We start from the raw sequence: 13285 nt of genomic DNA, 5'->3' as shown, positions 1-13285 counted from the left end.
GAAAAATTTTGCATTTCTGTTACACCATTCATGTATATGATGGTTTTAAAATTTGTGAAACTGTTAAGATAATGAAATTGTCACCATGCCAAAATTACCATGGATTCACCAATGAATGTGATTTCCTGCAAACAAGCAATTAATTTCTTCTGTTGAATTCCTGCTTAGCGTAATGATTTTGTCCTTTGATTTCATGAGTGTTTAATACTTCTAGGTTGTGTTTCAAAGCTACTCTTTAAGATCTCTGGCGTGCATCTTCCAGCCAGGTTGCGCTGTGTGTGTGTGTGTGTGTGTGTGTGTGTGTGTGTGTGTGTGTGTAACAACATTAATTCCTTTGAACTCTGACCAGATAGTTGCTGGTGTGTGTGTTGGTGTGTGGTGTGAAACAACACTGAATTCCTTTGAACTCTGACCAGGTAACAGACTCTGGGCCTTTGTGAATCAGATTATGCATGTCATGGCAAATATAGATCCATTCACTGTTGTTGTTTGCCTGTACATTAGCATCGATTATGAAGTGGGCATATTTATTTCTCAGACTTTCTGAATCTTCACCTAAATAACATCAGCAAATAGTGAAGTATCCAGAGCTTAGCCGCCATCATTCGGTGTTTCCTTAAGTCCAAATTGAGGTAAAAATGGAGTAAAAGACCATTTTATTATTTATTTTTTTAGTTCCCTGTCAAGAGAGAGTAATTAACTCAGGATCCACAATTAGCCTCACAGCAGTCCATATTAACCACCTCCAGCCATCCCAGGTCTTTCAGAGGTGGCATAATTCTGAGATTATTTTGCATTTGAAACACATTTAAGCACGTGAGGGTTTTTTCCTTTTTCTTTTTTTCTTTTTGTGTTAATGCTCGCCCTCTCTAATGATAATATCCTGATTTTCAAGTGGGATAAAAACAAATATTAGGAGAGAATGCTTCCTTCCTACCTAGTTATAAAGCTGTGTCTTTCCTTTGGTAAATCTAGAAGTAGTTACTTTGTGTTAACTGGAAATTTTGTTATTGAATTAGTTAGGTACATGACACAAAAGAATTAACAAAATGAATCAAATATTTAAGCTTGGGAGAGAGCCATGAAGGAAATTTAGAGAGGCCCATTCACTCATCACCCTTGCTGGTAATGTATAATTGCTGGCTCTTCCTTGTTTACCTTTTTGGTTTGGTTTTGTTTTAAAGGAAATGTTAGTTGCAGAGCATTCCTGCGTAATTCAGATATAGCACAAAGCTCAACCCTGGGAACCTTTCCTGTGGCTCTCTGAATGTTTTTTATGCCACCTGCTTTTACAGGTTTAAATTACATTCTGTGGCACTGTTTTGTGGTTGAATTAGAAACTTTTTTTTTTTTTTTTTAAGTTAAACCTGTGATAAGTAATTGTCACAGTTAGCGCCCTGGTACAATGCTAATTTGAAGTGACATGTCCATACTGGCCCTCCGTAACATGAAGAAGCTTAACAGGTGTGAGGGGTGTGGCTTCCCATGGGCTCTGTTGAACTTCTAACCAGAGAAAAATAGCAGAAAAAGTGAAATGAACCTTGAATAAAGCTGTCAGCAATAATTATCTCAGCAACACTATGTGGGGAGATAAAATAAGCTCTGGTGCTTTTATAACCTGAACACATTGCGCCCAAGATAGATTTTTCACTCACTTAACATAAACTGCTGAATACCTTTCAAAAGATATTTTCATAGGGCCTAATTAAACAATAACAATTATCATGAAATTGTTGGAAGACATGCATTTGTTTTTATTTTAACACATGGTTTCTTTCTGGTGTTTGTTTACATAGTTTTGGTAACAGATTTTTTTTTTCCATGCTTCTTGTTTTGATAAGCCATTATGGTGTGAAATCTCAAGTTGTGTATAGAAAATTATATTATCTTCTGGGAATACTTTCAGAACTAGAAAAATGCTTCAGTTTGTTTTTCAGTTATTTTGAGAGGTATTCAGTGTATTGGATTGGCCCATGTGAAACAGAATAATGTATGTTAATGAGCTGAATGAACTGCAAGTCATTATGTCAACACTGCTGTGTATATGTCCTTGGAAAGGTATACAGTCAGCATACGTGAGTGGAGTAGGACCCAGGGAAGATCTGATAAATCTTTTTAACCTGTTCTCCAAGCACCATCCATTGTAATTTTCTTGGACAGCAGTATTTTTAAAGTATACTTTAATTTACCAATTCAAATGACATAAAAATTATGTTTGCCTGACTTGCGAATTATAGTAAAACGTGATTTTTCCCCCCTCATTTCCAGATTATAGAAGCTAACTGCAAAAAATAGATGAGATTTTGCAACATAAATGATTCTATTTCTTTCATCACCTTTCTATGCCTTAAAATAGTTAAAGTTTCAAGTAATCTAATGACATCTAGAGAATTTTAAAATTTTTTCATAGTTTAACACCCAATAAATCAGAGGCTTAACCAACTAGCCAGGTTGGTTCACATTTAAAGTGGACATGATGTCATTTTAAAAAAAAAAGAAAAGTTAGGAGGCAACATCTGTTAGTCCTGACTCTGCTGTATATATTAGCTCTGTGATCTTGGGTGAAGAGCCCCATTTTTCTTTTCTGGGGAATGAGATCCTGGCAAACTATGCCAAGTGCATTATTAAGAAGTGTATAATGAGGGTTAGATATAACAGAATAAAATAGAGCTAACATGGTCTACACTTTATTCACAAAACCTATAGCCTAGTAAACCATTAACTTCATCGAAGCAGAAACTGCTCGCCATTGGCTGTGTCCCTCACATTCAGCTGAGTTCTTGGAACATAGAGGATACTCAGTAACTATCAGTTAAGTGAATGAATAATAAATAGTGTTTTGCGCTCTACTTAAAACAAGTTTAGTACTATCTGTTTGTCTGTTCTCCGTAGTTATATAGCAAAATTTTTACCATCAACCGTGTGTGTGTGTGTGTGTGTGTGTGTGTGTGTGTGTGTAGTCTTTAATCTTCACAATAATCTTATGACTTAGAAACTTTACACAGGAGGGAATTGAGGCACTGAGAAGATGAGAGTTGTCCAAAATTATATAGCTATTAGCCAGCAGACCCAGGATTTCAAATACTGGCAGTGCGGCTTTGAAGTCCAAGTTCATAATCACTCTGCTTTTACACTTTTCCAAGGAAGTGTAGTGCCACCTGATTACACAGAAAAAAATTGCCTTCCAGTGACATTTTTTCTGCTTTTATACTTTTCCAAGGAAGTGTAGTGACACCTGATTACCAAAAAAATTGCCTTCCAGTGACATTTTTCCAGAAATTTCTTTATTACCAGTACAAATGCTTCAGGAGACATGGGGTTGCATTGTGGGGTGATACTCCTTCCTTGTTCAATGGGACACTCCCTCTCCCCTTCACCTGCTAAACAACAGGTCCCCTGAAACACTGTACCCATTGAAGCATTGTCACTGCCTTTCTTGGGACTACCTCTTCCTCAGTGACAGAAATGTCATAGAGGGCTATGGCCTAAGGCAGACGTCCACAAATGTAGAATGGCAGAGTTTTGATCCCTAGATATTTGGCTTCCCCTCAGTTGGGTCCAGTTCCTAAGCTAGGTTTTATTCCTTTCACCCAGACCCTGACCTACCCATATAAGACCTCTTTCTCTAAAATCCCCACTTCCTGCTTCCATTCAGCTCCTACCTGGGATTTTGGTCCTTGCTCAGAAACTGGCTGGCTAAAAGATGTTTATTTCTGGAAGATTTGTACAGGTGTCACTAGGTATGATTGACTACCAAAAGGCACAATAGTGCCTTTTTATGCTCTCTTAGAGAACAGAAAAAATTTTGAGGTTATGGAGGTTATAGAAGGTTTTTAGGAAGAGATGAGTTTTGAAGACGTGCTTTCACTTGCTTTTCTCATAACTCGTATGATCCGAATATACCTATGAAGTGGGCAGGTGGAAAAGAATGGAGAGGGAAACCCAGGCAAGAGTAATGGCATGAGCAAAAAGTCTGATATTAGGCAAGTGCAAGGCGTATTTTTGGATTGATGAGCAAATAAACCTAAAGACAGTATTTAAAAAATTAGTAGGGGATAATAGCTGGAAAGGTGGGCAAGGTATGGCTTTGAAAATTTTGTGCAGAGTGAGAAAAAAGAACTTGGAAATCAGGGGGTTTTTTATTAGTCCAGTTTTTTTTGTTTTTCTTTGTTTTTTCCTTTTCATTTTACAGATAATAAAACAGAGAAGAGAGTTGATCAAGGTCACATAATGACTAGGAGGCAGATTTAGGATTTTAACCCAGGTCCTTTTATCTGTGTACACAGTATTCTTGTATTAGTCCACCAGTATTTTTATCTACATGAAATAATATCACAGGCAGCATTGATGGGAGAAATTATAAAAGGGCACCATGCAGCCTTAAGACATAAAATAACAATACTGGTTTTACTTTAATGTTGGTTGCAGAAGAGAAGTAGCTTACAGGCTGGTTGAGTGTGTTTAAGCTGAAAGTTCTCAGTAGGCTAAACTCGTCTCCCAAACTCACCGCAGCAGATAGAAATACTCCTTTCCTCTGCCACCAATAACCTGTTTTTCTCTCTCTCAATCTTGCTTAAGTTCTCAGGAATTAAATGGGAAACCTGTAGCGAGTTCCACTTTTGGGCGTCACTTGTAATATATCCTTTTAAAAATCTCAGTCGTAAGCAGGTAGTGAATGTTAAAGACGGCTCTTAGACACATTCAGAGCCAAAATATGTCTAAACATAGTCTCTGGGTACCACTTAGAAGAATATCATACAAGCTCTTGAGAAGAGATAAGAAACCCCAAATAAACTTACTTGGTTCACCTAGGAAGAAAATATTTTATTAAGCATTGGTCAGCATATTCTGGATATCTTTGGTATGGAAAAGATTAAGTAATATATTTGGTTCTGTGTATGTTTCAGAACATATACTAATTAAGTTCAATGCAGTTGACATAAAGTGTTATAAAACACTTAACTTATACCAATAAACACTTAACTGATACCAATCTGTCATCTAGACTTAAATTCTGAAAGAGAAATAATTGGACATTGCCTCTGAAAACACCTGTAGGATAATCCTTCTTTCAGGCAAAGAGACAAAGATGAAGTGTTGTGTGGTTTTTGTTTTGTTTTTTAAAGTTTGAAAATTAATTAAATCCACTATGCTAGGCACTTTTTAACTTAACCATATTTTTAATGATGTCAACCAAGATGTAATTCCCATTTCTCAAATGAGAAAATTGAGGTCTTACGAGGTCAAGCAACTTCCCCGGGAAATGACATTAGATATCAAAGCCGGCATCCAAGGCCAGGTTATCTGCATCCAAATGCCTGACATATAATAGGAACCTAATAAAAGTTTATTAAATGATTAGTTCTAGACGCTGAGTAACTAACTATATGATTAATATTACTTATTCACCAATTTAACCCACCAGTCATGTGGGTTAGAAGCGATATATTTAATATGTTCTTTCCCCTCTTCTGCCCTCCACCAGAGGGTGCTGATAAGCAATTAAATGACAAAGTAGAGACAGGAACTGAGAAACAAAATACCATTTCATTTTAATTCACAGCATACATTATTGACCTCTGTGCAAAATAGTTGACTTTAGAACAGAACTTTTGATTCAACTGAAATAGCTTCTTCGGTTTAAAGTTGCCTTGGAACTAACTACTTGTCTGCCTTCCTGAACTAGAATCTTTATATAGGTAAACCTGACCATTCTCGCTGAATAAGAGTGAGAGAGACTATACCTCTAGGCAGCATTAGGCTGGTCTAATAGGGCACTATTTCATATATAACTGAATGCTCTTCAGAAGTACTCTAGTATTCTGATGTACTTCAGAAACTCTTCTAGTGTGCTCAGCAGGATCAATAAATAGTAAAATCCAAGACTGTTGTTATTATCTGCATATCTAGTTTATAAAAGTAAATTTTCTGTTTAGAAATTTTGCTAATTCTATTACAATGGGCAACTCTTTATTTCCCTATGGTGTAATCTGGTTTTAGAGGTTGGGATGCAATGGAAGATTAAAAACAAAAACAAAAAACAAACTTTTGTGTCAAGCAACCTTCTTTTGGTAGAAAGAACTCAAGATAATGTTGGACCACTGTAGAGAAGCATGAAGGTGGGCAATTATAACATGGAAAAGTAGCATCAGATGATTCTCCTTGTTTTCACAAATCCCAGCAGATTAAAAGAAACAACAACAAAAACAAGTCTGGGGCATTTTTAATTATTTTCATATATATTTCCTAAAAAAACTGTTTTGAGAAATTTGAGATAATTAAAGAGAGTTACTAGTATTTTGCAACTAACTACAACATCTTTGAAGAACATAGTTAAGGTTATTTAGTAGAAAGACCTAGGTTAGGAGTTGAGAGAACATGCTTGTTCTGTCATTAAGCCAATGTGTGGAACATCTCCTTTCCTCCCCGTTAAATGGGAGGATTAGACTAGGTCTTCTGAGGAGGAACTGCCTTGAAATCTGTGGGATTTGAAATCTGTTGGGAATGGTGGGACTACTGATAGAAGTTTAAGATTCAGCTACTGATTAACTTCTCTCTGGAGATTCTCCTTATCAGCTTGGAATGGAGACGGGGATGCTTGACGCGGGGGTATGGCAGCAACACTTAGCCAAGGCTTCAAGATGTGGGGGTCTCCTGGTTGGGATACCGGCAGTTGATGAATTCCAAGGCCACTCCAACTCTAATATCTTATGAATCTAAATTGAAGCCATCTATCGCAGCCATCCTTGTTTCTTCCAACTCTGCTTGCTTGCATGATAGCATGTGTATTTATGTACATAGTAAAAAACCTCAGAATTTGTTACTGTTTGGTATTTATTTCATGAAACCTTACCAACTTGCCAAATCAATTGCAACTATAACACAGCAAGGCCAGGCAGAGAACACAGTTTTTTGAGCTATTTACACAGGAGTTTGTAGATAATTGATCTTGACCTGCATATCTCTTATAGTGTTCCATTGGTTCCAGATTATTATTAGTCACTTCCTTTTTAACAATGCTTTTTTATGAGGTGACTAAACTGCTATTTAACCCTGCTACAAGAATGTGGCAGTGGGCTAGTCCAGACAAGTGGATGTGCACTTGGTAACTAACATTCTTAATAAGCTTGCTTCAACCTGCCACAAATTAAAGCTCTGTGACTTTGCTAGCACATAAGTGATTAAAAAAAAAAAAAAAAGCTTAGATTGTGAATAAATAAGCTTTTTTGATTTGCACTCTGGTTGGCAGTAAATGAAACTTCGGCCTCACGATTCAGTTTGGCTTAAAACTACCTTAATAATCTGTTTGGTTTACCAGTGAGCATCTGAAAATTTTAAGGGGTGATCTAGCAGTCATTTTAAGGGCTCCTTACTCATGAAAGATTTTGTGTCACTCAGAAATGTGATGCAGTTGAAAACTCCATGGCCTTTGAAGTCAAATCTGGTTTGCCACTTAGTAGTTGATTGATCTTAGACAAGTTATTCTACCTCTGTAAGGCTGTTTTGTGACAAATGCAACCATGATTATCTTTAATTTGCAGGATTGTCATGTATGGTAGACATATGTTAAGCACTTAATATGTAGTTCCTGACAAATTGATGGTATTTAGAAGTAGCAGTTTTCATTAATCCAAAGAAAGTAATTATTGTTTATCTGGCCATAAAACAACAGCTAGTAGGGCCTTAATAGCTGTTTGATTGAATGCTTTTCAAATGGCTCTGAGATGAAACTACCTGAGTCTGAATTTTGGCTAACTACTCAGTACCTGTGTGACCTTGGGCAAGCTTCTTAATCTGTGTAGGGCTTAGTATCCTCATTTTTTAAATGGAGATTAATAATAATACCTGTCTGGCAGGATCATTGTGAAAATTAAATGGGGTAATGTATGTATAAATCATTTTGCATAATATCAATATATTAAACTCTCTATAATAGCAATTATTAAAATATTTTTAAAAATGAGTTGTTTCATGGGTATGTGTTTATGAATTTCAAATATTAGGAAATTATACACTTCAAAATATGTGTAGTTTATTATAGGTCATTTATGCTTCAAAAAAGCAATACTCAGCGGTGTGTATGTGCATGTATACGTGTACGTGTGGTATAGGTGTGCCTGTCTGTCTGTCTGTCTGTCTATCTATCTACTTTGTGTTGCAATAATTGTAGTTAATGCTGGTGCCTTATGATGATAAGCTTGAAATATGGTTTTTAAAAAAGCTCTTATGTTAATTTCTTTTTAAAACACAAAGGGAATAGTATTTTACAAACTGATTTTTAAAACATAAAAATATTAGGTTGGTGCAAAAATAGTTGCGATTTTTGCAATTATTTTTAATCTTTCAAACCGCAGTTACTTTTGTACCAACCTAATAGTAAAACTATAGTTTCAGAATTGTTAGGTTGTGCTATTAAGTATATCACATGAGGGCTAGGGTCCTGCAGGTGACTAAACTGAATCTTCTTAGTGACGCATTAAGAACACAGTCCATTAAAGCTGGAAGGCATCTGAGAGCTCATTCATCTGGGATGCTCCCATATTTTACAAAAGAGAATATCAAGGCTCTTGGTGCCTAGCCCATGATCCCATAATTCAGTCTCCTAAATTCTACTCCAATACTCATAAAATGCCTTAGTGTTTGTCATTAACAATAAGGAAGAAAGACAGGCTACAAGTATGTATTTAGGAGAGGGCTAAAATTTGGCTAGAAAATAAAAAATACTTTTAAGAACTAATTCATATTTTTTACAAAAGCATTATTAAGAAGGGCCTCATAAACAGCCCAAGAGACAAGCTTAAAATAATGATACTGTGTTAATGACTTGTCAGAGATAGCCAGTGATCAATTATGATGGTTTACAAGAGTTGTTTTTTACATATTGTCCTAATATTTCATTTTAATCTGTTTATAAAGAAAACATTATAATCTGTTTATAAAGAAAACATTTTCTTAATGATGTAAGGAGAAACATTGAGTAGGTTCTAAAACTTCACAAAACAATGTGCTTTTTGGGCTTCTCAGTTGTTTCAAATAATTGCCATTATTATTTATGAAAATTAGTTGCATCTGTATAGTTTAGCAATTCACAGCTGTTTTTGAATTGGGAGTTTGTGTAAAAAATCATCAAAGACCACCAAAGAGCCTTTGTTTATATGGATTCTCTCTATTGACATTTGTCATTCAAAATTAATATTGAGAAAAAAGTAAATGTTTATTTAAGATAACAATAATAAATCCATTACATGTTAATACAAATATCATTTTTTAATGAAAAGTTATTTTTCAGAAAATAAAATTAGTGAGTAGAGTGGTGTTTTACACTTTTCCAAATCTCCATAGTGTCTGGCTTCATAGAAGACAGCTGGAGTCTCATATCTACTGCATTCAACCTGTTGTGATATATTGTTTTGGTTGAAGTATATGAAGAAAATCTGGCCTCACACATATCTGTAGTTGGAAAAGGAGGAGTATTTTAATAGTCTTTTCAGATACTTGTGGATATTCTTTGATACTAAACCATAACTCGACAAGTGATAGTTTTCTAAAGGTTAGTTTCAATGTGATATCTGGAGCCGGACCAGTGTACTTTTTGTCCTTTGTTACAATAGAGCCATTGGTCTGTCTAGCACTTTGAATAGATCCTTTGCCCGTGCATAATTTTATAACATGCATTCATTGTTCATTTGGAGAGTATTGGTCCTCTGAGTTATGCATATTTTCTAATGTTGACAGATTACATTATATGGTAAAAATCACATCTGTTAATATCACCACGGATCTCATGAGAAAAAATCGTTAAGCATTGGGAAGCTGTTGAGCTCATGATGGCTGATAATTGTCCAAATTTTTAATTTTTACTTATGAACTCAAACTTTGTCATTGGCAATTACTACTGTCAGACTTGTTCCTTGAAATAAGAGCCTTGCTTCATTCATTTTGGAGGGAAATCCTGTCAAATACCTAAATCCAAATAACCAAATTTGTCTGCAGTCATTTAAGTAACAGTAGTGTTCCATGAAAAAAGTAGCTCATTGAGCACACAACTCAAACAATTGCGTGAGTGCTTTTTCCTCAACACAACCATTATACTCTCCTATGCCGTGGGAGTGCTTTATGCATGCTTCCCATTTGTCACATAGGATATTACAAAATGTATACTCAAGTGTTAAGTTTAATTAAAAGTAGTAATTTTTACTGATTCAACAGGGACATTCCCAAGTGAAACTGGCATTTTTACAGTGAATACATGGCACTGGAGAGTTCAGCATAGTTTGGTGCCACTCCTTTGATTTGTGGTAAGATACTAGCAGTTTTGCCTACCCTTGCTTTTTTACCATCAGTGTAAAAACAACAGTGAAAAAGTCAAATGCCATTGAAGTATTATTATGAAAATTATTTTGACATTGTGGAACCCCTAAAATGATCTCAAGAACCCTCTGTCTATAGACAATGCTTTGACAATCATTAGCATAGTCAATATGTTCCTAAGAAAATACTAAATATATTCTATAAAAAGAAAAGACAAAACTTCAAATAGACTTTGAAAGTATTCACTAACAGATGGAATATCTACTCTTTGACAAATGTATTTTCCTTTAAGCCATCCTCACAGAAAGCCTGTTAGGAAAGACAATATTTTTATAGAGGAAGAAACCGAGATTTGAGATATAAACAATTGATTGGAGTAAATAGTTGAACAGTGACTAGCAGAAGTCAATTTGTACTCAGGACACTGACTTTAAAAGTCCTTGCTTTCAAGAGGATTGGAAGACAAGCCACAAACTGGGAGAAAATATCTACAAAAAATATATGTGATAAGGGACTGTTATCCAAAACATAACAAAGAACTCTTAAAACTCAATAACAAAACAAACAATCCAATAAAAGAATGGGCCAAAGGCTTTAAACAACCTAAAGAAAATATACAGATGGCACATACTAAAAGAGCTTCACATCATGTGTCATCAGAGAAATGCAAATTAAAACAACAATGAGATACCACCACACACCTATTAGAATGGTCAAAATCTAGAACACTGACAACACCAAATGCTGGTGAAGGTTTGGAGCAACAGGAATTCTTATTCATTGCTGGTGGGAATGCAAAATGGTGCAGCCACTTTGGAAGACAGTTTAGTGGTTTCTTACAAAACTAAATACACTTTTACCATGCGATCTATCTATTATGCTCCTTGATATTTACCCAAAGCAGTTGAAAACTTATGTGCACGCAAAAACCTATACACAGATATTTATAGCAGCTTTATTCATAATTGCCATAACCTGGAAGCAACCAAGATGTCCTTCAGTAGGTGAATGGATAAATAAACTGTGGTACATCCAGACAACAGGATGCAACTCAACACTAAAAGGAAATGAGTTCTCAAGCCATGGGAAGACATGGATGAACTTGAAATATGTGTTACTAATTGAAAGAGACTAATTTGAAAAGGCTACATTCTTTTTGATTACAGCTATATGACATTCTGGAAAAGGCAAAACTCTCCTCTTAGCCTCTGGAATGGAGATGGTTAATGTGGATAACTGTGGAGACGAGCCCACTGAGGAGCCAGCCATTTGTAGTACCGAGGACTTTCAGTGAGCACTTTCCTCCGGTTCCTCCTATAACTGGGCTGTTTGCAAAGGTAGTAACAGTGTGAAGTTAATCACCATTTCTCTTCTCCGGGTCCTAAAAATAATGATCATTGAAATGATAACAGCTTTTCTGCCTATGTCAGGACAGTTTCAAAGCCAACTTTTACTTATCACATTTAACCCTTTCAAAAGTCCATTGAGGTAGTTAGGGCAGGGATTACTCAATTCAATTAATAGATGAGCAATAAATTTAATAAAAAATAAAACAAATAAATGAGGAAATTCTGGCTTAGAATAGAGAAATGACTTTACCAAGATCAGGAGTCTAGGCAGTACTTGAATGGAGATTATTCTGGCTCCTGGTCAAGATACCTTTCCATTACGCTGTACTGCTTCTAATTGTTAGTGACATTTACCATCATTACTATTTCATTACCAGAGGATTTCAGGGTGGGGAGTTTTTTCAAATGAAAAATAGTGTGAAGGTAACACTTGAAAGTTAGCCTATGATTTTTTTTGTAGTAGTTAGACATTGACACCCCTCACAAAGTGATAACCCCCGTCTGCCAATCTACTACCCCTCTGACACATATAGCTGTTACAATTCCATTGCTTCTATTCCCTACGCTGTACTCCATGTCCTGTGATTTTATATATATATAATTATAGTTGACATTCAGTATTATTCAGCTTCAGGTGTACAGTGCAGTGGTCAGACATCTACACTGTCCATGAAGTGGTCTCCCTAATAAGACAAGCATCCATCGGACACCCTATAAAATCTTTACATTATTGATTATATTCCCCAAACTGTCTTTTATATCCCCATTATCCTATGCTTCTTATCCAACTAAACTTTGCCTTATTGAAATGAAATAAATTGAGCTAATTGTGACAGTTATGTTAATAAATGTGGTTGAATAGAAATGACAGAATCAATGTATTTTGCTTTTTTAAAAAAATGAATCAGGTCTTCTAGCATTTGTAAAGTACAATACCAAAACATCTAGATGCAAAAGCCCCTAACCAGACTAAATGAAAAGTAACAATAATCAAACACATAAGATTTTGTTCAGTATAATCTGTATGACAGAACGCACTTCACCTGATAGAAAATACCTGAATATTTATTTGACATTTGCATTTCCCATTCCAATATTTGTCTTCAGATGATTGTTAAAAATTAGCCTTATTATTGACACATGTTTGAATTGTTATTATGACCCACTATTGTGTCTTTGGCTGATCCCTATATTTTGGTTTCCTCATATATCAGTTTAATTCACACCTCCCCGAAAGTTAGCAATGGATGTTTTCAGTGTACTAGTGGATACTCTATTTTATTTCTAATAATAATAAAAGAAACTTCACTTTATATCATTGTTACATTAAATACATATGTTTCATTTCATGAACAACGAAGAAAAATACCCTTTTATGGCTATTTAATATAGTTTTAATTATTCTTTGTAGACAAAAGTAACATGCATTCATATTTGCCTAAACTTAATTTAAACCTCAAAATAGTTATTTAATATCTGACCCACTATAAATTTTAATAAAAGTAAAATGGATTGCTTTAACAGTTTGGGCCAAACTAGGCATATTCTTTGGGCAATGTTTTAGATCCTAACAGTAAACTGAATGTGTGCCAGACCTGTGCTAGGTGCTTTACATGCATTATGGA

The 13285-nt window shown here is 35.3% G+C and overlaps 1 protein-coding gene across 2 annotated transcripts in view; it reads left to right on the top strand.

The window, feature by feature from the left end:
- The window catches only part of FAF1 (Fas associated factor 1), a 394833-nt gene that overhangs the window by 236976 nt on the left and 144572 nt on the right, over window positions 1-13285 (top strand). The window lies entirely within an intron of this gene.

Source organism: Rhinolophus sinicus, chromosome 14 (assembly GCF_057876585.1).
Source record: "Rhinolophus sinicus isolate RSI-liver-muscle chromosome 14, RSI-T2T, whole genome shotgun sequence".
NCBI classification, from domain to species: Eukaryota; Metazoa; Chordata; class Mammalia; order Chiroptera; family Rhinolophidae; genus Rhinolophus; species Rhinolophus sinicus.
This window is presented reverse-complemented; position numbering and strand designations above follow the sequence as displayed.